Genomic DNA, 13019 nt, shown 5'->3' with positions numbered 1-13019 from the left:
TCTAACATGTACACTCTAGGAATGTTGTCATTGACTGCTCCTGTGTTTACATCCCACATACCCCTTCTCAGGCAATACAACATATACAAAATATAAACAACTTTATTCAACCACCCAGAGTCCCAGCTTGACACGTAGATTCTGGAAACTCTCTCTTGGTAGGGGTTTCGTCAGGATGTCAGCAGTCATCTCTTGGGTGCTGCAGTAGGATAGTTCCACAAGTCCATCCTGGATCATCTGGCGTATGTAGTGGTACTTAACCCCAATGTGTTTTGTTCTGGCCAGGAACTTCTCACTCTGCGTCAGCTTCAGGCAACTTTGATTGTCCTCCAGCAAGCTGACAGGCCCTTTTCTCACCAACCCAAAGTCCTTTATGAGTTGATCAAGCCAGGCGATCTCTCTGCAGGCTTCTGTTGCTGCAACGTATTCTGATTCTGTGGAAGATAATGCTACACAGCTCTGTTTATAACTGCCCCATGCAACAGGTCCATCCCCAAACATGAAAACATGACCACTTGTTGATTTATAGTCAGCATTATCCCCAGCCCAATCCGCGTCAGTATACCCAACCAACTTAGGGTCTCTGACGGCTGGTAACCTTAATTTACAATTCATGGTACCCTTCAAATATCGCACCACCCTCTTTACACCTGCCCAATCATGCTCAGTGGGAGAACTCACTTTTCTGCTAAGAATCCCCACAGCATTAGCTAAGTCAGGTCTACATGTGGTAACTAAATACAAAAGTTTACCAATCGCCGACCTGTAGTCATTGTTGTCTGGCAACTGCTTCGAATCCTGCTGATTCTTCAGGAAGTCAGTAGCCATCGGTGTAGCAACTGGATGTGCGTCTTGCATCTGCATGTGCTCAATTAGCTCGTGGATCTTCTGTCTTTGGCTGAGAAGAAATGAGCCGTCCTCTTCTCTTTCCACCTGGATCCCGAGGTAGTACTGGACATCTCCTAGCTCCTTGACCTCCACCTCTTTGCTAAGGTGTTTTACTATCTGTGTATAGTCTTTCTCACTTGCTGTGGCAATAATCAGGTCATCAACAAATGCTAGGATATATGAGAATTGTCCATTATTTGACTTACTGTACAAGCACTTGTCAGCGTCGCCTTGCTTGTACCCAAGTTGCGTCAGCATTTTATGCAACTTCTGGTTCCAGGCTCTGGCAGCCTGTTTAAGTCCATAAAGTCCTTTCTGCAGCTTGCACACTAAATGTGCTTCATGTGGTTTTACAAAACCTTTAGGCTGTTTCATGTAAATTTCTTCAGAAATCTGCCCATGTAGAAAAGCGGTAGCAATGTCTATGTGTTTTACTCTCATTTTCTTGGAGGCTGCAATGCTTAAAAGCATTCTTACGCTGCTGTACCTCACAGTTGGTGCAAAAACTTCATCATAGTCTTCACCAAAACGCTGTGAAAATCCCTGTGCTACAAGTCTAGCTTTGTAGCGCTGCACTTCTCCTTCTGACCCCTTCTTAACCTTGAAAACCCATTTACTGCCAATGGCCTTCTTACCGGGAGGCAGCTCAGTGAGTGTCCAGGTCTTGTTCTGATGAAGTGCATCCATCTCCTCCTGCGCGGCCTTCCTCCAGAGACTGGCTTCAGCAGCTGGCATCACCTGTATCTCTTCCCAAGTGGAAGGTTCCTGTGGAAACGCCGACCCTGCAAGGTAGGACAACCGTACTGGTGGGACACCTTTGTTGGTTCTGGATGAGCGTCTGACCTCTGGTTCTGCGACCGCATCAGCTTCCTCATCCTCCTCCAACGCAGGCATGTCCCCATCTGAGTCCTCATCTTCGTCTCTGGTGCCGCCAGGGTTCTGGTCCTCTGCGTCTTCTGGTGCATCGCCTGTAGGGGGCGCTGTAACACTCGAAGGCAGATAATTACTTTGTGGGGTCTCAAAAGGGAAATATACAAACTCTTGAGTCCTTTCTGACTCATCTGAAGAATCCACAACAGTGTTCTTAGTGTCTACTTTTCCATATTCATCAAAATAAACCGCATGGTATGCATTTGTCTTACCAGTTTGTAAGTCCATAATTCTGTATCCTTTGCCTCCAGAAGCATATCCCACAAGGATACCTGCTTTTGCCCTGGAGTCAAGCTTGTGTCTGTGTTCTTTGGGCACGTGGAAGTAACACGGACTTCCAAACACACGTATGTGCGACAGATTGGGAGCTTTCCCATGCCAAAGTTCAAATGGTGTGCGCTCTGCACCTTTAGTTGGCAGTCTATTCTGCAAATAGACTGACGTGTATACTCCTTCGGCCCACAGCTTTTGTGGCAAACGTGCATCCTTTAGCATGCACCTTGTCATGTCCATAATGGACCTAAACTTTCTCTCAGCTATGGCATTCTGCTGTGGTGTGTAAGGAATTGTGGTTACGTGTGCAATTCCTTCCTTGGCCAGGAGAGCCTGCATTTGATTTGAGCAGTACTCACCTCCATTGTCGCTCATTAGCACAGCTGGAGCTCTCTGGAATTTGTTCTTGACCATGGCAATGTATTCCTGGAGCTTCTCCACTGTCTCACTCTTCTCTTTGAGGAAATATACAACACAAAATCTTGAAAAATCATCCAGAAATATCAAAATGTATCTATTCTTTCCCAGTGAGGGAACATTCATGGGTCCACATATGTCAGTGTGCACTATGTCAAGCACTTTGTTGCTTCTTTGTTCTGCACAACGTGGAAATGAAGGTTTTATAGCCTTCTCAGTAATACAGCTTATGCACTTTGCTGGAGCTTTGTTGCTCTGCTTTACCTGCAAACCTCTTACAAGATTTCTTTTCTGTAGATCCAGAATGGCGCTGGTGTCCCTGTGTCCAAGCCTTCTGTGCCACAGGTCCAGATCTGCTTCATCCTTCTGGCTGGAATGTGCCACTTTTGCAGACTGGTTCTCTGAAAGATCAAGCTCATATACACCATTTATTAGCTTTGCTTGAGCAAACACTTTGCCATTTCTAGTCACTTTACATTCTCCATTTCCAAATGTGACCTGGAAACCTTTCTTGTCCAAAGTGGACACGCTGATTAAATTGCAACTCAGCTCTGGAACGTACAAAACTCTAGAGATTGTGTTCTCAATGCATTCATTGTTTATATTGCATTTCAGGCTCATGGAACCTGCACCTTTTGCTTTAACAATGTTGCCATCTGCAATCTCAATTTCAGATCCTTCTACATCATTTATCTCATTAAAATAGTCCTTTTTATATGAAAAATGCGAGCTCGCTCCTGAATCAATTATCCATTTATTACGTCTATTTTCACAATTCTGGACAGTTAAATTCCTTTCTTGCAGTAGCCATGTGCATTCACATTTCCCCTTCTTTTCCCCTTTTGGCTGAAAGAGGTGGGGTTTCTTTGCTTTAGGAGCTCTGCAGTTCTTTGCAATGTGTCCTTCTTTGTTACAATTGAAGCAAATCACTTTCTTAGGCATCTCTTTGGACTTTGTACATTGCCTAGATGCATAACTGCTGTCCTTGCTTCTAGCATTCCTCACCGGAGATTCAGCTCTATCTCTGCATTCTTCTTTTAAATAACCAATCAAGTCTTTAAAAGTCAGACCTTGTCTATGATCCATCAAACTTACAAATGTGCTAAAGCGTGGTCCAAGTGATGATAACAAAAATGCTATCTTTGTATCCTCATCAAAAGCTTTGGGAGTCAGATCAATTCTTTGAATAATCTCAGTAAACTTGTTGATGTGCTCTGTGAATTCCTCTTTTGAATTCATCCTCAATCTGGTTAATTTACACACCAAGTTTCTGAAGCTGTTTATGCTAGATTCTCCATACACGCGTTCAATATCTCTTAAGATTTGAGATGCATCATCTGTACTATTTATTAATGATAGCTGCTCATCACGAAGTCCACTCAAAATTATGTGTCTAGCTTCGCTGTTCATGCGTTTCCAAGCACTTATCTTGGCTAAATCTCCCTCAGACGATCCCGTAGGTTGAGGGTTTAAAGCTTCCAAAATATGCTTATAATCTAAACATGCTATCAAGCGCTGCTTCCAGTGTATGAAATTGTATTCATTCAGCACAGGCATTCCAAGCTTTGCATCACTATCAAAAGCTGCTCTAGCCATCTTAAAATCCAAAATTTGAAAATTCTTCAAAATTTCAAAATTTCTCAAAATTTTAAAATCAAAATCTCAAAAATCTCAAAATGCAAAACAATTCTTCACTGCCTTGGGTCACTGTGAACTCTGAGGGAAGGGGGGGGTTGCTTAATCCCCACTGCACAATGGAACAAAGGACCATGTGCTTACCAGGAAGTTAACTCAGAAAAATACTACTCAACTCAAAATCACAATCCAACGCAATCCTTCAAAAATACGCAGAAATATGCAATACTGGGCCCATAACCCTTTGTGGGAATGTTCTGGGGTGCAGGAGAGGATATATTGACTAATTATATCCTAATCCAACTTGTGCTAACAAGTTCCCGAAATATCAGCAGAGTTTATAAACATTCCCCTTTAAGTGCGCAACGGCAACGTGTGCACAGGTTCGCTAGAACCTCTATAATAATTACTCTGGTAATTTCCCCTTTAGTTCCCTCTTAAAATACAAGACACGACACAGTCTTTATAAAAGTATAAAAAGAGTTTACTCACGTTCCGTTCACAATGTGATCCCAGAAGGCACAGCTTAAAAAGGTTACATACATTTAGACACTATCTTATAGCAAGATAGGCCTTATCTCCTCTCTTGGCTGGGAGCCAAGAGAGCATCCTTAGATGTTTCCTCATCGAAGTAAAATGGCAGAGAGAGAGAGATGGCTGCCTGCCCTGTGCTTTTTGTCATTACCTGCACAGGTGAGGCCACACCCACCTCTGGTCACATGTGGAGGAAGTCCGTCCCCAGGAAGTTTACCTGCTTGCTGGACAGACATCCCCCCATGTTCTAACATGTACACTCTAGGAATGTTGTCATTGACTGCTCCTGTGTTTACATCCCACAGGATCGTCTCTCGACTCCGTTCACCAGCGACATCCTGCGCCCGCAGCTGCCAAATCTGAGCTTTGGAAAACAACAGGCAGGGAGGCTGTTATCGCAAGCTACACAGAACAGAGAGATCCCACCTGATCTCTGTGTCTGAGACGGAGGAATCTGGACACTTACTAAGGTTTGAGCTTGAGAAAGCTCTGTCATAGCACTAGTGAAGCTGAATGTGCGGAGTTAAACTGCGGAACTCTCTGCCACTGGAGCTGATAATAGCCACCAAGTTGGATGGCTTTAAAAGAGGACTGGAAAAAAATTCCTGGAGGATACCAGCCACAATACATGGAGAAAAGTGTTTCTCCACATGGTGGGAATGTAAAAAAAGTGAAAAACTTATGAGAAATGATATATAATGAGATGAAAAAGATGTTGGAATATACATTTATTAAGAAAACAGAAGCATTTTTACTTGGTATTCTAGGAGGTGATATTAATAGACAGGATTGTAAGTTGTTTTTATATGCAATGACAGCAGCAAAAATATTATTGGCACAAAAATGGAAGCAAGGAGAACTACCGACGAAAGAAGAATGGAGGAAGAAGTTGGTGGACTATGCAGAATTATATAAATTAACAGGAAGGATTCGAAACCTGTGGGATCAGAGATTCTTAGAAGACTGGAGTAAATATATGAATTATTTGAAAAGTAATTGTGATGAACAGATTACGCTAGTTAGGACTGCAAGAAGTTTTGTAAGGTGGATTATTTGAAATACTGCAAGAAAGACTATGAAGAGAATTATTAGTTAAGGATAATTAAATGTAATATAGAAATTAAGAAATGCAGAATAAGTGATAAAGAATGGAAAGTCATCAGAGGTGTTGACGGAAGTCTAAAATATTGTATAAGATGAGAAGATATGTTGTATGACTGTTGGGACTGATATGTTAAAAAATCAATAAAAATGTATTTAAAAAAAGAAAGAAAAGTGTTTCTCCCTTGAAACAAAATGACTAATTAGAAGAGTCATTGTAGAAGAGTCAGTGTTAGAAGAGTCAAGGTAGATTTTTAAAAAGGGCTTCATGCAGCATAGAGTTAATCAAACCACATTAATTTCAAATGAAAATCTAAACCTCTTTTTCAGTTCGTTATAGATATTTTCCCAGAATCCCACTACCTCTTTGCACTCCCACCACATGTGTAGATGTGTAGAATCCTTTCTCCTAGGTATCAGGAAATAAAAGAACGGTCAGACCAATATTTATGTATGCAACTACGGCGGCAAGGTTATGGATTGCCAAAAATTGGAACAGCAGCAGTGTCCCACCTAGAACAGACTGGTTATCTAAAATGATGGAATACTTCCATATTGCCGAACTAACAGGGAGGATAAACGATACAAAAAGTGAATAAGGAGCGGACTATCTTTAAGGAATGCATCAAAATTTATGTGGAAAAATTTCTGACAGATATTGAGTGAATGCAGAAAATGGTTAGAGTGAAAAGAGAGTAAAGTCAAGATAGAAGAAGAGATTAAAGAAGTAATGAAATGCGTTTAAGCTAGTTGGAAAAATAAAGTAGCGTAACAAGAACAGCTGGAAGTCAAGTCACTTGGTAGGTGTCCGTGTGGGGTAGGTGTGTTGATATGCGTAGTATAGGTAAGTATTATATAATGTAGGTATGTTTTATGTTATGAAAATAAGGTAGTGTGTTGTGTATGTGTATTGTGTAAATGTATATCTATGTGTTTTATATGTTAATAAAATTTAAATAATAATAAAAAACACATTAATTTCTTCACTTTCAACCCCTCAAGAGATCACCTGGGACACCTGCTTAAGGTCTCACTGGGGAGGAATATGGTTTGAGACTAATCCACTTTCGGAAATTTACTCCCCGCCACCTCTCTCATTTCTGTCTTCAGGATCAGTTTGAAAAATAGTCCATTCATTCCATCTGCCTGCCTTAAACTGAACCCCAGATCCTAGGTAGGGTTGCCAACTTTCTAAAGCCGCCTAACTCCTATGGTGTTAAATGTAAAGGTAAAGGGACCCCTGACCATTAGGTCCAGTCGTGGCCGACTCTGGGGTTGCGGCGCTCATCTCGCTTTATTGGCCAAGGGAGCCGGCGTACAGCTTCCGGGTCATGTGGCCAGCAGGAGTAAGCCGCTTCTGGCAAACCAGAGCAGCGCACGGAAACGCCGTTTACCTTCCCGCCAGAGCGGTACCTATTTATCTACTTGCACTTTGAGGTGCTTTCGAACTGCTAGGTTGGCAGGAGCAGGGACCGAACAACGGGAGCTCACCCCGTCGCGGGAATTCGAACCGCCGACCTTCAGATCGGCAAGTCCTAAGCTCTGTGGTTTAACCCACAGCACCACCCGCATCCCTATGATGTTAAACAGCAGGAATTAAGCAGGTGAGACCTTTTCCCAGAGTGGAGGCAGTTTGGGTAAAAGCTTCACCCTCCCAGTCTTCTATGCATCAAGCAGATCACAAAGGCAGAGGAGCGGGACTGGTCTTTAAAAGTTGGCAACTCCCAAATGTGACTCCCCCCCCCCAAAAAAAAACCCCACGTCTGAAGAACGTACCTGACTGTTTTTTGTGTCTCTCTCCCGGACAGCAGCTAGTGCCTTGTCCTACGTGAGCGGGTGGCAGTGACAAGTCACCTCCACCCAGCACCCTGAGGGAGGGCCTCAGCCGACCAGCCCGCGATAAGTGGATGAAGGAAAAACCAGTCCGGTCTGTAGCTCTCAAGCCAAGAAGTCTGTGCCTTTCGCAAGGCAAGCTGCCAAGTATCGTAATTCCTTTCTATCCCTGGCGGGGCTGCAACCAGGAACTGGAGCATCAGGAATAAAAAATGACGTCCTTCTGAGACGTGAGCCCAAACCTGACAGGTGAGGGAACAGGTGATGGGCAGGAAGGGTGTCTAATGTGGAATTATAATAATAAATTTTATTTATACCCTGCCCTCCCTAGCCAAGACTGGGCTCAGGGCAGCTAACACCAGGTATAAAAACAATGGATTAAACTTAAAAACAAGATTAAAATGCAACATTAAAATGCAGCCTCATTTCAGTAGAAACTCAAATAAAAAACTTTTTGGGGATGAAAACGTCAAGTCTTCACCAAAGGCTAACTATCTAGGCTGGTCCTACATGGGCCAGAAAAAAGCAAAAAGCTAGGGAAGTCCCCAAATAGGGGATCAGCCTCGGAAGAAGATGTCTTTATTTACTTATTTCACGAAATGCAGGCACTGCTGGACTGGGAAAACCAACCAACCAACCTAAAAGCTGCTTATGGGAAGAATTAAAATTAGGGTTGCCATACATCCGGACATAACGAGGATTTGGCTGCTGGAAACAGTGTCCCGGCGGAAATCACCTAATGTCTGGGGAAATCCTATCAGTGGCGTAGTGGGGGGGGTGCAGGGGGGGCCGGCTGCACCGGGCGCAACATCTGGGGTTAGGGCAAATCCACAGGTTAGGGGGCACAAATCCACAGGTTAGGGGGCGCAAATCCACGGGTTAGGGGGGCGCAAAATTACTTGCCTTGCCCCAGGTGCTGACAACCCACGCTACGCCACTGAATCCTATGTATGGCAACCTATGTATGGCAACCTATGGCGGAAGTGTAGGTTTTGGCAAATTTCCTTAGAAAGCTCAACAACAACTTTGGGCAAAACTGAAAAAGCAACTTTTTTTGGTGTCTGAATTTTCCCTTTTTTGGAATACGGCTGCCCTATTAAAATGATCAGTGAGAAACGGTTAAGAACATATTATGACCGTTGTTGAACAGTATTTGTAAATGAATATAGACAGGCAATAAGAATTGTACATATAGAAAGATTTATTTGTTTACAGACATTTCATGGACAAAAAATGAAGAAGAAGAACTATATACAAAATGGATAAAGACGATGCGAAAAGTTAAAGATGACACGAAAAAGCCGGAAGGAGGAAGGAGGGAAGTCAGCTCAGGAGAGCAAGAACAAATGTAAAATATAATGTACAGTGGTACCTCAGGTTACATACGCTTCAGGTTACATATGCTTCAGGTTACAGACTCCGCTAAGCCAGAAATAGTGCTTCAGGTTAATAACTTTGCTTCAGGATGAGAACAGAAATTGTGCTCCGGCGGCGCAGCAGCAGCAAGAGGCCCCATTAGCTAAAGTGGTGCTTCAGGTTAAGAACAGTTTCAGGTTAAGAATGGACCTCCAGAACGAATTAAGTTCTTAACCTGAGGTACTACTGTAATATGTGTATGTATAGTATGTAATTTAAAAAATCAATAAAGATAATCTTTTTTAAAATGAGAGAGAGAGAGAGAGAGAAACGGTTAAGAACATCTATTTAAAACGTGTTCTTTAAAAAGTTAAAATCGGTGGTACGCAGGAAAATGCACGCCAACGTTTTACATCGCTGGGCAGGCTTGTCTAAAGAAAAATGTTGCCAAAGAGAATATGCAATATTAGTCAATTCCTTCTTTCCCCCCTAAAAACGACATGGAAGTGAGTCATGGGCAACTTACAGCTTTCAGCAGCAGCGCCTCAACATCTTCCAAGTGCGCCAGGAGGAATTGGGGCGTCACATGGCAGGACAGAGACTCAAACAAAGATGCGCTCTTGCCAAATGTCACATTCCCAGCATGTGGCATCTGCAGGTGAGACATGAAGGCTGTCAGAATAAACCTTGCTGTGTGGGAGTCCCTTGCAGACGACCGCAGTGCCTGGAGACAGACAGCAGTGACCAGAGGAGGAATGACCACTGGGATGACCGCAGGGAGAAGAAACAACCGGACGCCTTTATCTGCCCCGGCTGCAACAAAACATGTCTCTCCTGTATCGGTCTCTACAGACACAGCAGGCGCTGTAACTCTCCAACGGTTTGACTTCAGCCCCAAAGGCGCACTCCGCCGTTGTCTCCCGAGACAGATGGGTGCCAGAACGGAAAGCGCAGTTCTCTCGCTTCCTCCAGGCGTGTTCTGCAACACGCCATTGACACAAATAATAGCACATTAGCGGTGGATCGATACTGGGCCATCCACACAGGAGTCCTCTTTTGTATTTGCTCTGCGATGCTTCCACAATGTTACCCTGTTACTGCCATCCATAGCGGAGCACTTTTGCGGCGCAGCTCAGCAAAAGTAGAAGCGAAATAAACAAACCTGGAACATATATTTTTTCCAAAAAAATTTATTGTTTTTAACAGATAAAACATATAAAACATACAAAAGAAAACACACTACAATACTACAAGAAAAAAGAAGAAGAAATGAAACTAAAAACACATATTCTTTCTAAAGTTCATTTAAAATTTCATTATAAACTGACTTCCTCAATACCCCTCTAACTGAATTTCATTGTATCACCTTATAACAGTTCTCCAAGATCATCTTTCTACTCCAATTAACTCCTTCAATCTACTATCTTTATCTCTTTTCTTATTGACTTAGATCCATAATAATAAACAACATTCTTATTCTAATCCTAGGCCTGTCTAACACTGTCCCACCATCTCGTCCTCTGTCGTCCCCTTCTCCTTGTGCCCTCCATCTTTCCCAACATCAGGGTCTTTTCCAGGGAGTCTTCTCTTCTCATGAGGTGGCCAAAGTTTTGGAGTCACAGCTTCAGGATCTGTCCTTCCAGGAAGCACTCGGGGCTGATTTCCTTCAGAATGGAGAGATTTGATCTTCTTGCAGTCCATGGGACTCTCCAGAGTCTCCTCCAGCACCAGAATTCAAAAGCATCAATTCTTCCGCCATCAGCCTTCCTTATGGTCCAGCTCTCACTTCCATACATCACTACTGGGAAAACCATAGCTTGAACTAGACGGACCTTTGTTGGCAAGGTGATGTCTCTGCTTTTTAAGATGCTGTCTAGGTTTGTCATTGCTTTTCTCCCAAGAAGCAGGTGTCTTTTATTTTCATGACTGCTGTTACCATCTGCAGTGATCATGGCGCCCAAGAAAGTAAGATCTCTCACTGCCTCCATTTCTTCCCCTTCTATTTGCCAGGAGGTAATGGGACCAGTGGCCATGATCTTAGTTTTTTTGATGTTGAGTTTCAGACCATATTTTGCGCTCTCCTCTTTCACCCTCATTAAAAGGTTCTTGAATGTCCATATTTTCACTGGAGAAATGTTGGAGGGTATGGAGTTATCCAACCCCCGAGCCAAAGGCAATCCTGTATAGGAAAGTTTTTTATGTTATCTTATGTTTTTATATATGCTGGAAGCTGTCCAGAGTGACTGGGGCAACCCAGTAAGATGTGTGGAGGTATAAATAGGAAAAAAATATCATTATGGAATGGGACGCCCCTATTTCAATCTGAGAAATGTTGGAGGGTATGCGTCTGTACAACGGCCTCATTCTGTGGGCTGGGAAGATTGTTCCCATTCCGCAGGCAGAAGACTGAGGACAGGAGTTAGCAGCAGCACCAAGACAGTGGCAAGGATCAAAACCCAGAGCGATCAACATCCCACAGTGTCCTCAGAAAGTTCAGGGGCAATTGTTCGCTTCGCCTCAACGCGATGTTGCAAAGTGGTGCATGCCAAAGGAAATTAGGTCAACGCTAGCCAGCAACAACTCAGCTTGAGCAAGGATCATCGATGGGGAAACCGAGGAAAAGGCTGGGTCTTCCCAAAGAGCCCTCGAACCTCTGTTTAAAAGACAAATAGCATTTTTCTTTTTGCATTTACATCTCACATTTTGTGTTCATGGTTCTCCCCACCTCCTTGTGAGCAGGTGGCCAAAAGTGGCACACAATGAGCTTGATGGCCAAGTGCAGGATTTGAACCTTGGTCTCTCCTGGGTCCTAGTCCAACACTCTAACCATCTCTAACTCTTACACTGGTGGATAGGGGGATAGAGAGATAGAGATTTTTAAAAAGCATCAAACCCCTCCAGATAAGCTGGTAGGATGAAGTTAGTCACTAAAACCACATATATCTATTTCAGTGACAAAATAGAAATTAATAATAATAATAATAAACACATACAGTGAACCACGGTTTAGTGGTTAGCCTCTAAATTTGCTATCCATTGTGGCAGGTGTCGAATATGTAACCGTCATTGACCTACTGACCAACAGGAGCAATGAACAGAGGCAGCAAATTGCCAAAGAGTTCCTGAATTTCACAAAACAGGTGAGGATGGGAAGGAGCAAACCCCTGTTAGATCTGGAGGTTTTTTTTGGGGGGGGGGAGGGAATCCTATATTAGGGGGTTTCAATCTGACCCTTCAAATGTCCATCTGAGTGCCAGCTTTCTATAAACTTTGGCTGGTTTGCCAGCTTTGGCCCATCTTGACTTTACCAGCCATAATAATAATAATAATAATAATAATAATAATAATAATAATAATAATAATAATAATAATAATTTATTTCTACCCCACCCATCTGACTGGGTTTCCCCAGCTGCTCTGGGCGGCTTCCAACAAAAGATTAAAAATACATTAAATGCTTATAGCACAAAGTTCCAGCTTCTGCCATCGTCAGTTGCTCTGATCAGATCAATTTCTGCTTTGTAAGCCGCTGCAATACACACACACAAACACAAACACACAAACACAGACACACAATTCAGTGCCCTCTGGAAGGCACGAGGAGCAAAACGTGCAGGTCAAAACTTGCCTAACCATTGTGTTGTGTTTCCACACACAGAGATCAAGAGAAAAGGTTTATTGTAACTAAGCCCAGGGGTGGAGAACCTTCTATTATTATTATTTAGCTTGTGGGCTGCGTTGGAAGAAGAGAAGAAAGTCACCTGGAACCTAGGAAACAATCGCTTGGGTGCCAGACAGGAGTTAAAAAAGGTAAAGGGACCCCTGACCATTAGGTCCAGTCGCTGCCGACTCTGGGGTTGCAGCGCTCATCTCGCTTTACTGGCCGAGGGAGCCGGCTTACAGCTTCCGGGTCATGTGGCCAGCATGACTGAGCTGCTTCTGGCGAACCAGAGCAGCGCACGGAAACGGTGTTTACCTTCCCGCTGGAGCGGTACCTATTTATCTACTTGCACTTTGAGGTGCTTTCGAACTGCTAGGTTGGCAGGAGCAGG

The sequence above is a fragment of the Podarcis muralis genome, chromosome 16, assembly GCF_964188315.1.
Source record: "Podarcis muralis chromosome 16, rPodMur119.hap1.1, whole genome shotgun sequence".
Classification (NCBI taxonomy): domain Eukaryota; kingdom Metazoa; phylum Chordata; class Lepidosauria; order Squamata; family Lacertidae; genus Podarcis; species Podarcis muralis.
The sequence above is the reverse complement of the archived record's forward strand: the minus strand, read 5'-3'. Positions refer to the sequence as shown.